We start from the raw sequence: 16,037 nt of genomic DNA on the forward strand, positions 1-16,037 counted from the left end.
TGCTAGACGTAGCCTAAGCCTGACTGTTGGAAAGTCTAACATAACACAGATGTCCACACATATACTGATCCAGAAGCATGTGGGCAGTTTAATAGGCTACAGTGTCTAGAGACTTGACATCCATACCAGGTCACATCACAGGTATGTTGATATGGTACAGGGGTTGTACACAGTGGTCTGGCCAATGATAATGTTAGAGGCCACTTGATAGCATGAGGCCTCACTGTGTAGCAGTAATACCCTGTCACATTACAGGAACATGCTCACACTCACGGGGTCAGCAACACTATAACACACACCCCATAGTGTTGAGGTGAGGACCCTTGCCTATGTGGTCATCACCGTCACAGTACTGTGAACCCACATGACGCGACACAGAGAAAGAACATGTACAGGTAGCCAGTGCGGCTGAGACTGATGGCATCAACAGGGTAGTGGACTGCATCACCATGAGGGGTTAGGGATCCTGTGTTTTCTGTATGGTAGCATACACCCTCACTCCATGCACCAAACAGCCATACATACCTACATACACACACACACTGTGGAGACCACAAATGTCATACACATATGGATAGCTGATGTGTGTGATACACACACCACACCTGCCTACGTCATGCTTTTCACACTGCAGTATGTACAGATCTCTACAACAGTGTACAGGGCTGTGTAACAATTGGGATGTATTCCCCACCATATGTGGCATATATGGTCACACAAGCAAACACACATGGCAGTACTGTGAATGATACACCTGCTATATGATGATATGTCTGACAGACATGCAGTAGTATTGGTCACATTATGTGTACCAACGCTACCTTCGGCAGTTGTGCTGCTATATGCACATGGGAGGATGTAAGTGTTACAGGAGTCAAGTGACATACTTTTGGTGACACCTGACCACTGTGTAGGTTTTATGTCTCCACCGTCAAGTAACGGTAACATAGCATACTGTTTGCACATGTAATGGTAGGATGGCGTGTGACACACCAGTGAGCCATCCCCGGCAAACATCCATCTACACAGGTGGATCACCACTTTATGTACACACATCCATCCATACCTGCTGTACATCCTACCATACTGTCAGTATGTCACCATATACAGGTGTCAATGATGGGGCTGCATTGCAACTGCATGTTGTAGTTAGGCACAGATTATAGGTTCATAGGTTCGTACTAGGCTATCTGCCCTAGGGCATTTATAAGCCTAGCCAGAGTGTGTGTGGCTTTCACCACCCCTTAGGATGAGAATACTACGCCCTTTTAGGGTTTAGTTTACTGTGCCTCTGTCTAGTAGTGACACAGAGATGACCCCCAGGGTAAACCTACGATCTCCCATCCACTCATCAAGATTTCTCTTGAATAGAGTCAGTGAGGGGCTCTGCCTAACATGGACTGGGATTCTGTTCCAGAGTGTAGGGAGCCTCTGGGTTATGAATATGTCCCTAAAGCACGTCCTATTTATTTCTGTGTTGAGGTTTAAGTTACTTAGTTACTTACATCAGCTACTGCACATGCATGGTAGCTGCATGCACATTACAGATTGTACAAGTGTGTTGGTCCTACATGCCTGTCATGTAGCCATGTTTGTATGCATTGCAATTGGTGGACATGTGTGTTGACATACATAACACATGGACTGTTGTATGATATGATGGGTGTCATGGGTAACTAGTACAGTGGGAATGTGTCCTCGGTCAACATTGCTGCCTAATGTACTGTTAGCATTCAACAGCCATAGACCCACCTTCCATTTGCGTGCATATGATTGCTGTAGCCACTTGTCTGCACGGAGGACAGCAAAAGCCATGCTATGTACATATGTGTTGTGTGTGTGGTCCATGCACATATCTACTGCAATTACATATATGACATAGCCAAATATGTGTGTTCATTGGTGTACAGCGACAGTCATCTGTCAGAGCTGTGTAAGACTTAGGGCCCCTGGTATATGTAGAGCTGACCTGGTTATGTACAGTGGTATCATTGCAATGGATAACACATTATGGAACCCTGTCGGTACATGTGTAGTCTGCACAGTTGCTGTAGACCTATGTACAGTGCACTGGTCATTAGTCACACGGTGTTGTGTTAATGTATGGCTGTGTAATGCTGGTCCAATGACATGGTAATGTCGGAGGGCTACATTGTAGATTGTGTTGTGTACCTCTGTGATATGCATCTGAGACATCGGTGATAGTTCCTGAGTGTGTACGTGGGGACAGTAATACCATACTGTGCCCTTCCGTGTTTAGAATCCGTGTGCATGCAAGATGGCCCTTTGCAACTGCTAAGTGTGTGAGCATGCCCAGTACGCCATTGTGTAGATGGACACACAGTACATTCCAAACTGTGCCCTTCCGTCTTCAGAATCCGTGTGCATGCAAGACAGCCCTTTGCAACTAAGTGTGTGAGCATGCCCAATACGCCGTTGTGTAGATGGACACACAGTACATTCCAAACTGCGCCCTTCCATGTTTAGAATCCATGTGCATGCAAGACGGCCCTTTGCAACTGCTAAGTGTGTGAGCATGCCCAGTACGCCATTGTGTAGATGCACACACAGTACATACCAAACAGATGTGTGATACTAAGCGTGTGGGCATGTCCATTGACATCCTGTATAGCGATGGTGGTCATCCAGGCAACAGATGTCCATTTTCAATGTCACGATGGATGCCTACATTGAACACACTGGTTGCTCTCTTTAAGGGTGTACTATCTGTGGCTTGTCCCGTATCTATGTAGTGTTGTTGTAGTGCTCCATAGATATTTGGTTGCCCCGATCACACCACTGCCGTGTGTTTGTCTACGTCTACATTGGGACAGTAATATGCTTTCAGACTGCTCACTCTCTATACATTCCCTATCGGCGTCCTTGCCTTTGCGGATGATGTCACCCACCTAGAAGTATGCCTCTGGGAGTGCTGTGTTCAGTAATCTCAGTAGCGCGTTCTGCAAATGCGTAATGCTGTAGTGTGATAAGGTAGTTAGGTGTATGTTCGACTCCCAGCCCTGTCAAGTGCGTTTGTGTGTGTCTGCGTGTGTGTGTGTTTCCAGCTGCCTGAGGACACAGTAATGCTTTTAGATGCCTCACACCACATACATTCCCTATCGGCGTCTTTGCCTTTGCGGATGATGTCACCCACCTAGAAGTATGCCTCTGAGAGTGCTGTGTTCAGTAATCTCGGTAGCACGTTCTGTAAATGCGTCACGCTGTAGTGTGTTAGGGTAGTTAGGTGTATGTTCGACTCCCAGCCCTGCCGTGTGTGTGTGTGTGTGTGTGTGTGTGTGTGTGTGTGTGTGTGTGTTTGCGCGCATGCTCCCATCTGCCTGGAGATGTAGTCTTGCTTTTAGAAACCCACACCACAGCAGTTTGCTACCAACGTCTTTGTCTTTGCGGATGATGACATGCACCTAGATGACTGCCTCTGGGACTGCTGTGCTTAGTAATCTCGGTAGCGCATTCTGTAAATGCATCATGCTGTAGTGTGTTAGGGTAGTTAGGTGTATGTTCGACTCCCAGCCCTGCCATGTGTGTGTGTGTGTGTGTGTGTGTGTGTGTGTGTGTGTGTGTGTGTGTGTGTGTGTGTTTGTGTGTGTGTGTTTGCAGCTGCCTGGGGACACAGTAATGCTTTTAGATGCCTCACACCACATACATTCCCTATCGGTGTCTTTGCCTTTGCGGATGATGTCACCCACCTAGAAGTATGCATCTGGGAGTGCTGTGTTCAGTAATCTCGGTAGCGCGTTCTGTAAATGCGTCATGCTGTAGTGTGTTAGGGTAGTTAGGTGTATGTTTGACGCCCTGCCAAGTGTGTGTGTGTGTGTGTGTGTGTGTGTGTGTGTGTGTGTGTTTCCAGCTGCATGACAATAGTACATTGCTTTTACAGTATTCACTCTCCATAACATCTGTGTGGCGTCTTTGCCTTTGATGCTGCTGTCTGCAGGCTAGATGTGTGCCTGTGTGAATCATGTGATCCACTGATCACGGTAGCACTTTTTGTAACTGCGTGATGCTGTCGTGTGGTACAGTGCTTACATTTATGTTCTCTGCTCCCAACCCTGCCACGTGTGTGTGTGTGTGTGTGTGTGTGTGTGTGTGTGTGTGTGTGTGTGTGTGTGTGTGTGTGTGAGTGTGTGTGTGTGTGAATGTATCTATCTACATATATATATATATATATATATATATATATATATATATGTATATATATATATATATATATATATATATATATGTATATGTATATATATATATACATATATATATATATATATATATATATATATATATATATATATATATATATATATATATATATATATATATATATATATATATAATGTATATTGTATATAGATATGTGTGTTGGGATTATCAGTCTTGACTCTCTGTATGTGAGCACCATGGATGTATGTACATCTGCTATGGCTCTGTGATAGTGCACATACTGTGTGCTGTAGTGATCATGGGTTATACATGTGTAGTGACCGGTTATTGTGTTGCTGGGTATTACACGGGCATTGGAAACAATGTTAGTGCAGCACATTTGACTGGTCGTATGCAGATCTCGGCAACAGTCAGCAGTGGTTATTACATTGGCGTGTGAGTATGGCTCATATCCGTCTGTAGTAACTGTCAATTCTATGCACCTCAGGTTAACATTACAGACGCACGTTTATCCACAGGTTGTGGTACAGATCCTAGGACTGTATGTGTAGACATTGACAGGTGCAGGACTGAGTTGTGTTGTATGCATGGAGGGGTGTCCATGGCCAGTAAAGGGGATCTCTACAGCTTGGCAGGTATGGTCTGTGACTGTCCCACAACCTCCTGTATATGGCTGACACATGCTGTACCTGTGTATATGCAGACACACACACTTACCACAAACAGCTATGGCTATCACATACACACACCCATTGCACCACCATTGGGCCATGCAATAACCGTTGTCCCTCACACACACACACACGTACGTGTACATTGGATGGCTCTATGACAGTTCTGGACATGTTAACACCACACCCTGTGCATATGATGTCACCTGTGCCACCACCTGTGATGTGTAACATTGATGCAGGATCTGACTAACCTGGTGCTGCTGCACACAGTGGCTTTATTCCACTGTATTGATTTTAGCATGCTGTTAACACACAGTGTGTTACTTCCATGTGTACTTCAGCAGGCATGATGCATTGCAGCTATGACCATCACTGTAGCATAGTTTACAACACTGTTACTTCTGATGATGTAGTCTCCATCCATGTGCCATTTCACTGATGTGTGTAGTATTGGCAGCATGTGTGTCTGTGTGTGCAGTACATGTGTGATGTGTGTAGTACACATGTATACATGCCTACAAACACATACATGACATTACACTGGCTTCACCATTCGTACACTAGCTTACTCGTTCTTTCACATGTGCACACAGGCTAACACGCGTGCACACATGCTTACTTGGGCTTACTGGCATGCACAGGCGCAGACACACTGTGGGCAGGTTTGTAGGTCACATCGGTGGTATCCAGGGCGTACGCCACAGTTTCCTGACATTCTCTAGGATAGCTCATGACACGTCTCTTCCACTGAGTACTGACAGCACACATGTGACACTGCTCCGGTGAAGTTACAGTGTTTTGTACATACACACTCATGTTGTCACCTATCTTCTACTCTAATAGTCCCCTTAACCTACACTACAGTGTAGAGGCTTGGCCCATATGGCATGACATGTTGTGATTCACTATCCTCAGCCTCACTTGCCTCACATTGCCTACAAATGCTTCATTACATCTCTGACAGAGCGCTTCCACACATAAGTACCAGTACGCAGTAGCCATCTTCTCTCCAGCTTGCCATTCATCTGCATGGCGTACTAACATCTAACTAAACCTACATTTTGTATGTATATTATCCATATGTCTTGTTTTGAAGCACAGTGCGTTCTCGGGGCACTGTGCTACGCTTCCACACCAGGGATCGGGGGAGGACAACTACTGGTTCATTGATATCCAATGGACAAAGCCGCCACTGGCCTTGGACCTGGACATTGGCATGCTTCTTCGACTGTATTCATACTGTATTTGCAGCTGTCATTGCTCCGTTTAGCAAAGTGCAAAACGTTAGTCGCATAACATCTGGGTACATTTCTGCACATAACTCTGCTCTTACACGGACAGCTTACTGTTTCATGTATTGCATAATTACGTAGGGTTACCACCTGTCCCACTTTGCGAGGGACAATCCCTCTTTGGGCAGTTGTGTCATGCAAAAATGTGAAAAAATGGCAAATGTCCTATGATTTTAGGACAAAATTATTTTCTATATTTTATGTCATAGTTGCATAAAACAGTTATTCTGTATCTGAAACACCTAAATATTATAAGAAACAGAATAAGGAACTAAAATGCTACAAGAATAGACTTTTATTCAGGCAAAAAACTGAAGTTCTGTCCTTTGTACTGGCTGTGGGTATGTTTTGCCCTGCAAAATCTTATGTTTGTAGCACAAATGTCCTACTTCGGGCATTTGGAAAGGCGGCAACCCTATCATTACATCATTTGCATAGCTTACACATACAAATGGGGTATGTTGCAAATCTCAACATTGTCCGTGCAATGTTCGTGTTATGGGCGGTCTTGCACGCCCCTGCAGGTGTTTGCTGAATAGCCTGGCAGTCATCTTTCCTTGCTGTACTCTCACTCAATCCATACACGCCGGAGGCTTCATGTATCATGGCCTAGGCTTTGCTGTGTGCTATGTCTATTTGTGGTGTATGCATGGCTGTGGGTATGTCCCACTGTCATCATTGGTAAAGGTGACACCCTATAGGTACTTCCTGTAGACTGCTGTGTCATTTGACATGTCAGCACATACCTGCGGATGAACTTCCTACTGCAGCACTTTTCATACCTTCTGAGTTATCTTGCAGTCGATAATGCTGTTTCCTCAGACATGTATCTGTTTCAGATCATACCTATCAACCTCCTAGTGCAAAACATCTGTACAAAGCCTAACATGATGGGGGGACAGATAGGGGCAGATTCTACATATTGCTCTTACAAATGTAGATAGTTGACAGTATTATAGGTTTTGCATCAGTATGACCTTTCTGAGGGATTTGGGGTCTTAAACACATATGTTTATCATTATTTAATGATGTCATTTCTCAGGTATTTGGCAGACAGGTACAGATTGTGAGAGGAACACACCACACATATGAGGCATACATATGCACATTCGTACAGTTGCGAGGTATGTTTTTGATACTGGACATCAATCTCCTTACGCCAATACACACAATACATGGCGCCATCACAGGCCAGTAACCATTACATTCCTATTGCAGGACACACCCACCCACTGGGATATATTCCTCACACAGGCCAACAGGTGCTTATCCACACTAATTATTCCATCATGCACCTTATGTGTACGCCGGTATTTGCGCTTTCCATCAGTGGCAGAGCTCACGTACGAGTATGGGGGACTGGACACTGTATCGGTGACACTGCATGACACTCTGAGGGACACATGTTTTTTGAGTCTATTAACCTTCCACATTGACTTTCACAGGCCATACATTGTAATTCACATTTGTGGACAAACATGCTTATGACTTGTACATGTTTTGTCATTTGTCCTGACGTCTTTTTTCTCACCTGTCCACCTAGTATCACTAGTTCTGTACATTTCATTAGGACGGGTTACCTTCATACCTCTCACCTGTACACATTATGGGTATACGCCCTGGGGTTTGACCTATGATTCTGTTACATTTGTCATGATAATGTGCCTTTCTGGTAGATTGCTGGCAAGCCATGACGGACTGTGCGGTTAGGAAATCATGACTGACATTTCTATTTCATAATTACTAACTCTCATAACATTCGTATTCCTGACTACGCAATTATTCTGTCAATGGTCTGACTTTGTCTGAGGTATACTTAATATAGTCCCTATTTGTCTGTCGTGTACTATGCCTTAGTCCAGCTGTCTTATTCTGACATTCTGGCAGGTATGGTTACCATCTTGGTCGTACGCGTGTCCATCCATGATAATCGCCTACATGACACTGATATAGGTCCCTACATCTTCCCCCAATGGTTTACACAATATCCAGTAGATGGGTTGCACCTTTTTGGGGAATGTAGGCATGTGCTATACCCACATAGGTATATTGATCACTCCCATGGGGCGTACCTAATAGATCTGTGCCAACCAACACCTTGGCCCAATTCTGCATACCCATGATTCCCATACCTGACACACCTCCACAGTACCCGTTAGACATGTTTAATGAGAGCGATAATAAACTATGAGGATACTTCCAAACACTCCCCACTCTATGGATATCAGCTCGTACGTCATACATTCAATCAACCCATGTGTTATTACCCTTGCACCTGCTACTGTTGCATGTACACCTATATCATAGTTGCAGGTGTGACTTCTTTTGCATCAATGACATTAGCACTTTGTACAGGATCAATTTGTGGGGTCCTGCAAAGGATACCTATATTCATGTTTAACGTGTAGAACTTGCAGGCCCTGTCACACTGGTACTTTCTGGGCAATGGTTTGGAAACCATCGGTGTATTCTCCTTTCATGCATGTCTGTCTGTCTATCCACATTAGCTATACCGTGACCTATTTATGTACATGTGTTATATGTACAGGGACATATGTTTGTTGTGTATATATCTATTCATGTATCGTGTGTGTATAGATTTATATATGTACATATATACATATGGCTGTACATTCCTCATCTCGTAATTTGCTTTGGATTATGTCTGTGGATATATGTGTATAGATATCTCCATATCATACCTTTCAACTGTACAGATTTCCGCTGCATGTACAGCTGTTTGCCTCTTATCTTTGGTCCATTTTTCATAACCTTGTGTCTATCTGGCAAGTTAGTGGCATATCATTAAAGACTGACATTGGTAAATAATGACAAACATTTCAGGTTACAACTTCATACCCTTCAGAGAATCCATGCCAGTGACATACCTGTTATTCTATCCACTTTCTATGTTTGTTAGGGCAATATCTTGGGATAGTCCCTATTTGTACCAGTTGTTGTCATGGCTTTGTCCGGTTTCATACTTTAGGGGGTTTAACAGGTATGAGCCATGTACATAGAACGTGGGGAAAACACCATTCATTTTCTATTCTGTGAGTGGATTACACATGCACAGACGCACTTGCATATCCTTATTGTGGGTTACATGTGCTTCATAGATAATTGTGCTTCCGTGAACTTTCATAATTCTGACCGTAACAGTTACATATCTGTATTCCAGTTTACAGACTACTGTGAAACACATGTTCACCTTTACATATTTAAATGTGTGTACTGCACGAACGCTTTCATTGCACTTTCAGGTTATATGTGCAGTGGTCGTAGGTCAACAGGGACTGCATTCACGTTGGCCGGATACCAGAACCACTATTCTACTGGTGTTCTCCCTCATTGATATGCATACCCATAGTACTTAGCTACATTAACATACACCTCACCGCTTCACCTACGACACAGGCATCCATTCTCCTCTACCTGGGAAAAAGGTGGTACTACATATTACACATTCCCTATTTCCTACTGCTGTGGACTCCGGCTGCATTGTTAATCACTCCGATGGTATGCAGAACACCAAGGCATATAGTCCAGCCACATACAGGTCTTTGATTGTTAGGGTGTTCATGTAGAGATCTGGGTTTAGGCTTGTCCACCTGGTGAATGGAACTTCCCTGGCTGAAGTCAAATGTCAGATGAAGCATATGGACAGGGATTATCTCCCTATTTTGAAGTTTTACCTGTGTTTATAGACACAGGTGTTTGGGCACCTGTTAGCAGCTTATTCTGTTGGCAATACATATTATGGGTGGGGTTGTTACAGTCCATACTCCACGGTGAGGGTTGTTCCATTCACATTTGACTATTACCTGTATACAGTCATACGGGGATTATTATTTTTGGACATGCAGTGACTACAGGTATGCAGTTGTACATTGCACAAGTGTGAAGGGCTGTTCCAGTAAATATGTACGGACCATACCTCTCAACCTCTTAGAGCACTGAACCTGCGCAAAACCTACATGATGGGGGGAAAATTAGGGACACATTTTAATTATTGCTCTTAACAAGCTTAGAGCGTTGATAGAATGCTAGGTTTTGCATTAGCATGACTTTTCTGCAGGTTGTGGAGTCTTATACTCAGGATATTTCTCATTATTTAGTGATGTCAATCCTCAGCTATTTACCACACTGGTGCAAATTGTCGGAGGCACACACCAACACTATGGGGCGAACCTGTGGTCATTCTTAGGGTTTCCACCTTTTCGACTGCCCAAAGTGGGACATGTTCTGTAGAGATGTCAGATTTTCCAGGACAAAACATACCTACAGCCGTGCATAGTACTGAACTTTAACCTTTTTTGTACATATAATAGCTTATTCAAGTAACATTTGAATTGCTTATGCTACTTCACATAACATATTGACGATTCATATATAAAATAACCATTTTATGCGACTATTAAAGTAAATTAGGAAATAAACTCTCAGGACATTTGCTATGTCTTGATTTTTTTTCACAGGACACAACTGCCTACAAGAGGGATTGTTACTCGCAAAGTGGGACAGGTGGTGACCCTAGTCATTCTGCGAATATCCGGACAGTTGAGTGGTATGGCATGGACCTCTGTAATGCGCTGTTGTGTTCTGGCACAGCAGTAACTCAGCGTTAAAGACTGCAGTCGGAATGTGCTGACAGACAGTTGGGTTTCAGACTTCATACTCCAGACATTAATGCCAATATGCAAACTGTTATTCTATCAAATTCTATGTTTCTAAGAGATATGTTTACAGATTGTCCCTGATTTTGGACCTTTGTCTCACTTATATTCATGGCTCTGTCCAGATATCTTGCTCACACAGGTTGACAGGTATGGTCAGTCACAACAGCACACAGTCAGTGTCCCTCACACTTGATCAGGGTTGACCTGTTTACGTAGTGTCTTCCTCGCCCTCATACCGTTTTCCACTTATGATTATGCATCCAGGTGTGTTGCGTTTGTTATGGCCAGTTCCATCAGGACCCATCTGTGGGTATGTGACGGTGCCGTATCTATACATTTGTCTTGCATATTTCCATATTCATATGTTTGTGGGATTCTGTTCTACACTATGGCCTGTCTGCTTGTCTTGCAGCTGTTTCTACATGAGGTTCTGTTTCTTTCCACTTCACCCGCTGCCCTCTCATACACCTCCGGTTCACCTTTTCTGCATACGACACAAGTATCGCCTTTGAGGAATTTACCATTAAACACACACCCCTCACACACAAATTACTCACTCCCCATAGAGCACTACTTTGGTTGTTGGCCCATGACATGGCCAGAGTTACACATTGACTACCCTACATGTGTCAGGTACCTTTATGGTTGTGTGGACTACCCTGCCATGTTTGCTTTCCACATGCTATACCTCACGCACATAGGTACACGCCCTTACTTCACTTTCATTACTTGGTTGGTGTATCCGGGTACTACCTGTTCGACTGTTTCACATACACGTTCGGATTATACAGCTGACTTCCGGATTTTGCCAGCCTGTTCTGCTCATTGGTAGGATACACCTTTTCCTATGTCCAAGCTATTCCTTACACATGTCCGACCATTGTGGACATTGCCTCCCCACAGTCAACGGTTGTGTTTCCACCTTTTCAATTGGCCACAGTGTGACATAGGCTTACCATCTGTCCCACTTTGCGAGGGACAGTCCCTCTTTGGGCAGTTGTTTCCTGACATGTAATTGTCAACATGGCAAATGTCCTGAGATTTTAGGACAAACATATTTCTTATATTTTATGTGATAGTTGCATTAAACAGTTAATTCTGTATCTGAAATACCTGACTGTTATGAGAAACAGAATAAGAAACTAAAATGCTACAGGAATACACTTTTCTGTAGGCAAAACAGTTATGTTCTGTCCTTTGTACTGGCTGTGGATATGTGTCGGCCTGTACAGTCTGATGTCTGTACCAAACATGTCCCACTTTGGCCATTTGTAAGGGTGGCAACCCTACTGTGACAGTTGTGGTGAACACAGCATATTTTACAGGCCAACACATACCCATGGTCAGTTCTGCAGATAGAACTTACAATTCTTGCCTATATCTAAGCTTATTCTTGTAGCATTTCGGTATATTATTCTGTTTGTTATGACATTTATGTATTATACATCCAGTGAAATATGTTTAATGCAACTATTGCATGATGTCTATGGAGGAATTATGTCCTATATTCTCTGGACATTTGCCAGTTTTGCATGTTTGTGTCAGGACACATCTGCCCACAGAGGGACTGTCGCTCAAAGTTGGACAGGTGGTAATCTTGGTCGACGGTACGGATCATACTGTTCCTTTCGGCCTACATGTGTCCGTGTTGTTATGGCTCGTTTATATGCTCCTTCGATTTCGTTTACATGCATATGCTATTTCCTATCACATTTGGTATGTGAAATACGGACATACCTTTTGTATGGGACTATTACATGGCTTGTGGGATATGATTCAGACATACGGTCACTACCTATATCTACATTTCTCCTCGTGTATTTTGTTATGGACACATCTCCACAGCGATGTTCCCTCCCTCAAATTATGGGTCAGCTGGTGACCCTCTCCGTTGGACTGGACGTACCTACTGGTGGCGCACTAACATCTGATATGTTTCACTTACACATGGTATAGCTATCAACACTACATTGGACTACAGGCACATGGTTTTCCTGTCATTTGTTCATGGGTAGGGACCCGTTATTCCCTACAGTACATTTGTGTTTGACTCTTCATTTTCTGTTCGCAGGGACTCTGCTTTGCATACGTTTCAGTCTCCATGGACACTGATAGGTACGATTACTATTGCTGGTGGAATATAATATTCAGCAGTTTAGGTTGCTCCTCGAAAGCAAACATTGACACGCCTCCCTGCGCAACTTCGATACACCCCTTGCACTCGCGCACATTTCCTATGCATGTGGCTGTGGCGGTTGCGCGTCTTCATTAATATGCTTATGGCACGTCTACTCCACATCTACGCCGCATGGCCGGCGCAACCCTTACGCCGGACTTGCGCCGAGTTTCATGAATCCAGGGGAATAGCTTTTGCTTACACCTCGATGCTATTGCTTTATATTTTTTTTGCCGTTTTCCAACGTGAATGACTATTAGCAATTTAACAGTTACACTAACTGTCTGTGTGGGCTGGCTACTTGAAAATAACAGTTTTGAGCTAAAAATTCTTGTATTCAAGTGTTGTTTTTTGGGGCTCAAAATGCACTTAAACTCACCTACACACATCTGTTGTTTAAAAAATTTTCCTGGGGGCTCAGCGCCCCTGGACTCCCAGGGGGAGCCTGGGAAAGGAAGGGAAAGAGAAGGGGAGAGGAGGGGAAGAGAAGAGAAGGAGGGGGTGGGAAGGAGGGGAGGGAAAGGAGAAGAGGGGATGGGTCACGTGGGCAAGGGGCAGGAAAAGAGGTGTCCTGGATTTTAATTGTGAAACGGTGACAACCCTAGTTAGGGTATTTCAACAGTGACAATTATCTGAAGCCAAGATTCACAACACTAGGAGACTAGCCCTGCCATGGCTGTTCTTCTGTACCACACCTTTGAACACTTATACCTAAGGCTAATTTAGAGTGAACAGTCCACCTACTGCATGTCTTTGGAAGACGGGAAGAAACTGCAGAACCCAGAGCAAACCAAAACAAACATAGGGAGGACATGTAGACTCTACACACAAGTCACCCCAGCTGAGAACTGAAACAGACAACTTTTTGCAAATAAGTGACAATGCTATCTGCTGTGACATTGTGTGGAAATCTCTACCATATTAATGAATACTATTATTTCAAAATACTGACTATATAAAAAAAATTGCATTTAGCTTCTATATATAGCTAGAGTTTTGTGTATGTTTGTGTGTGTGTGTGTGTGTGTGTGTGTGTGTGTGTGTGTGTGTGTGTGTGTGTGTGTGTGTGTGTGTGTATAGATAAATTGGTATATGTGTGTACCCATTTATAATTGTTTTAACTGTGTGTATCTCTTCCCACATGGAGCTATGCTATTCATTCCATAAAATATAATTATTATTAGTTCAGCAGATAGTGGAAGTATTAGATTATCAAAAAAGAAATATAAAACAAATCATGTATCAGTCTTATGCTAAGGTAGGAAGCTGTGTGAACTTTGTCTGTGCATGTGTACCCCATTGAGCCATTACGTGCAACAATCTGAAGTAGCCATGATCATGGCATTCTTTTGTTATGGCAGTGTTGCTTACTGACACATACCAAAAACTGCATATTCACAGTGGTGTCTAAATAATGTTTTCTTCTAGGGTTAAAGGCAACCAGACAATTCAGCTGATGTACAATGTGAAATGGGAAGAGGGAACAGATTATAAGGGAAATTATAAGCAAATTATTTTTTTTTCACGGTTGTCAAACCGATAAAAACTCATTGACTGCAACATACTATATGGTCATTGCACATTGGTGAACTAAAATTTTACAAATCTGTGTAACAGACAACAGCTATTAAGTGGGGAATGGCATTAATAATCCTCATTTCTTTACTTTACCCAAACAGTAATGTAAGAAAAGTACCTACATAATACATACAAAAAAATAATAGACACATACACACACACATGTGCACACCCACATATGCACACTTACATGCAAATACATGAATATATATGTGTGTATATACATATATATATATATATATATATATATATATATATATATATGTATATATATATATCTATACATATATATATATATATATATATATATATATATATATACATATATATTAGACATAGATATTAGGCATTTATTTATTTATGTACTTATTTAATAGCATTTGTTTACCGGGAAATTCTACTGGGCCAAAACAGCCCATTTTCAGTGGAGGCCCAAAAAGCTCCAAGGCAAGGTAACAATAACACTTACATAAAGTTTCAAGAATTTTCCATACAAAATTCCAAAAAAGATCAAGAGAATTGCAGAAATGAAACTGGTAGAAAATTTACATAAAAAAATGTAGGCAATAGTTAAAGTTAATATAACATTATACTAACAGTGAAGTTAAACAAATTCATAATACAAACAGTAATAACATGAGGCAAATCTAGGCAAAACAAAATAGTGCAAAAATGATATAGTTATGGAGTACCATGGAATGCATGCAACCTCATTACCACAATCAACAGAACATGCTAGAGGGACAGGTTCATAACCCAGAGACTGCCCTTGCTCTGGAATAGACTTCCCATACTTGTCAAGCAGAGCACTTCAATTGCCCTCTTTAAGAGAAATCTTGATGAGTGGATGGGAAGTAGAAAGTTCACCCCAAGGATCATTCCAGTGGCTCTACTTGATAGCGATACTGGGAACTAATGTTGGGATGCACAATGCCAGGGCACCCCTATTGGCTAGGCTTGTAAAGGCTCCATGGCCATTAGCCTAGTACGCACCTATGAACTTATGAACCAATGTAAATCCAGACATTATATAGAATAAAAAAGTATACATATATATATATATATATATATATATATATATATATATATATATATATATGGTTTACCTTCATATTGTCAGAAATGACAATATCGATCGTGCATTTGTGCGAAACGGGTGAATTTTAAACTGCAAATTTCTCAGTAGTTCAAAAATCAGCAAATCGTACAGCAGATTCACTGATTTTCTAACTAAAATGTTGAATACACATCGTATCGCAGAGGGGCAAGCCCACATGCACCCCTCATGTGGTGGGCCCCCCCACACCCCCTCCACTTTAATATACTAACTCTGAGATTGCACTACAGTGGGGAAAGTGTTCATTTCCCATTCCCCCCTTTAGTGCAATCTGCACACAAAATGTCGATTTTTGCAGTGAAGGCCATTGTGCATTTGCTCATTGCACATTTGGACAAATTTTTT

Source organism: Protopterus annectens, chromosome 4.part0, assembly GCF_019279795.1.
Source record: "Protopterus annectens isolate FY-2018-M chromosome 4.part0, PAN1.0, whole genome shotgun sequence".
Lineage (NCBI taxonomy): Eukaryota > Metazoa > Chordata > Ceratodontiformes > Protopteridae > Protopterus > Protopterus annectens.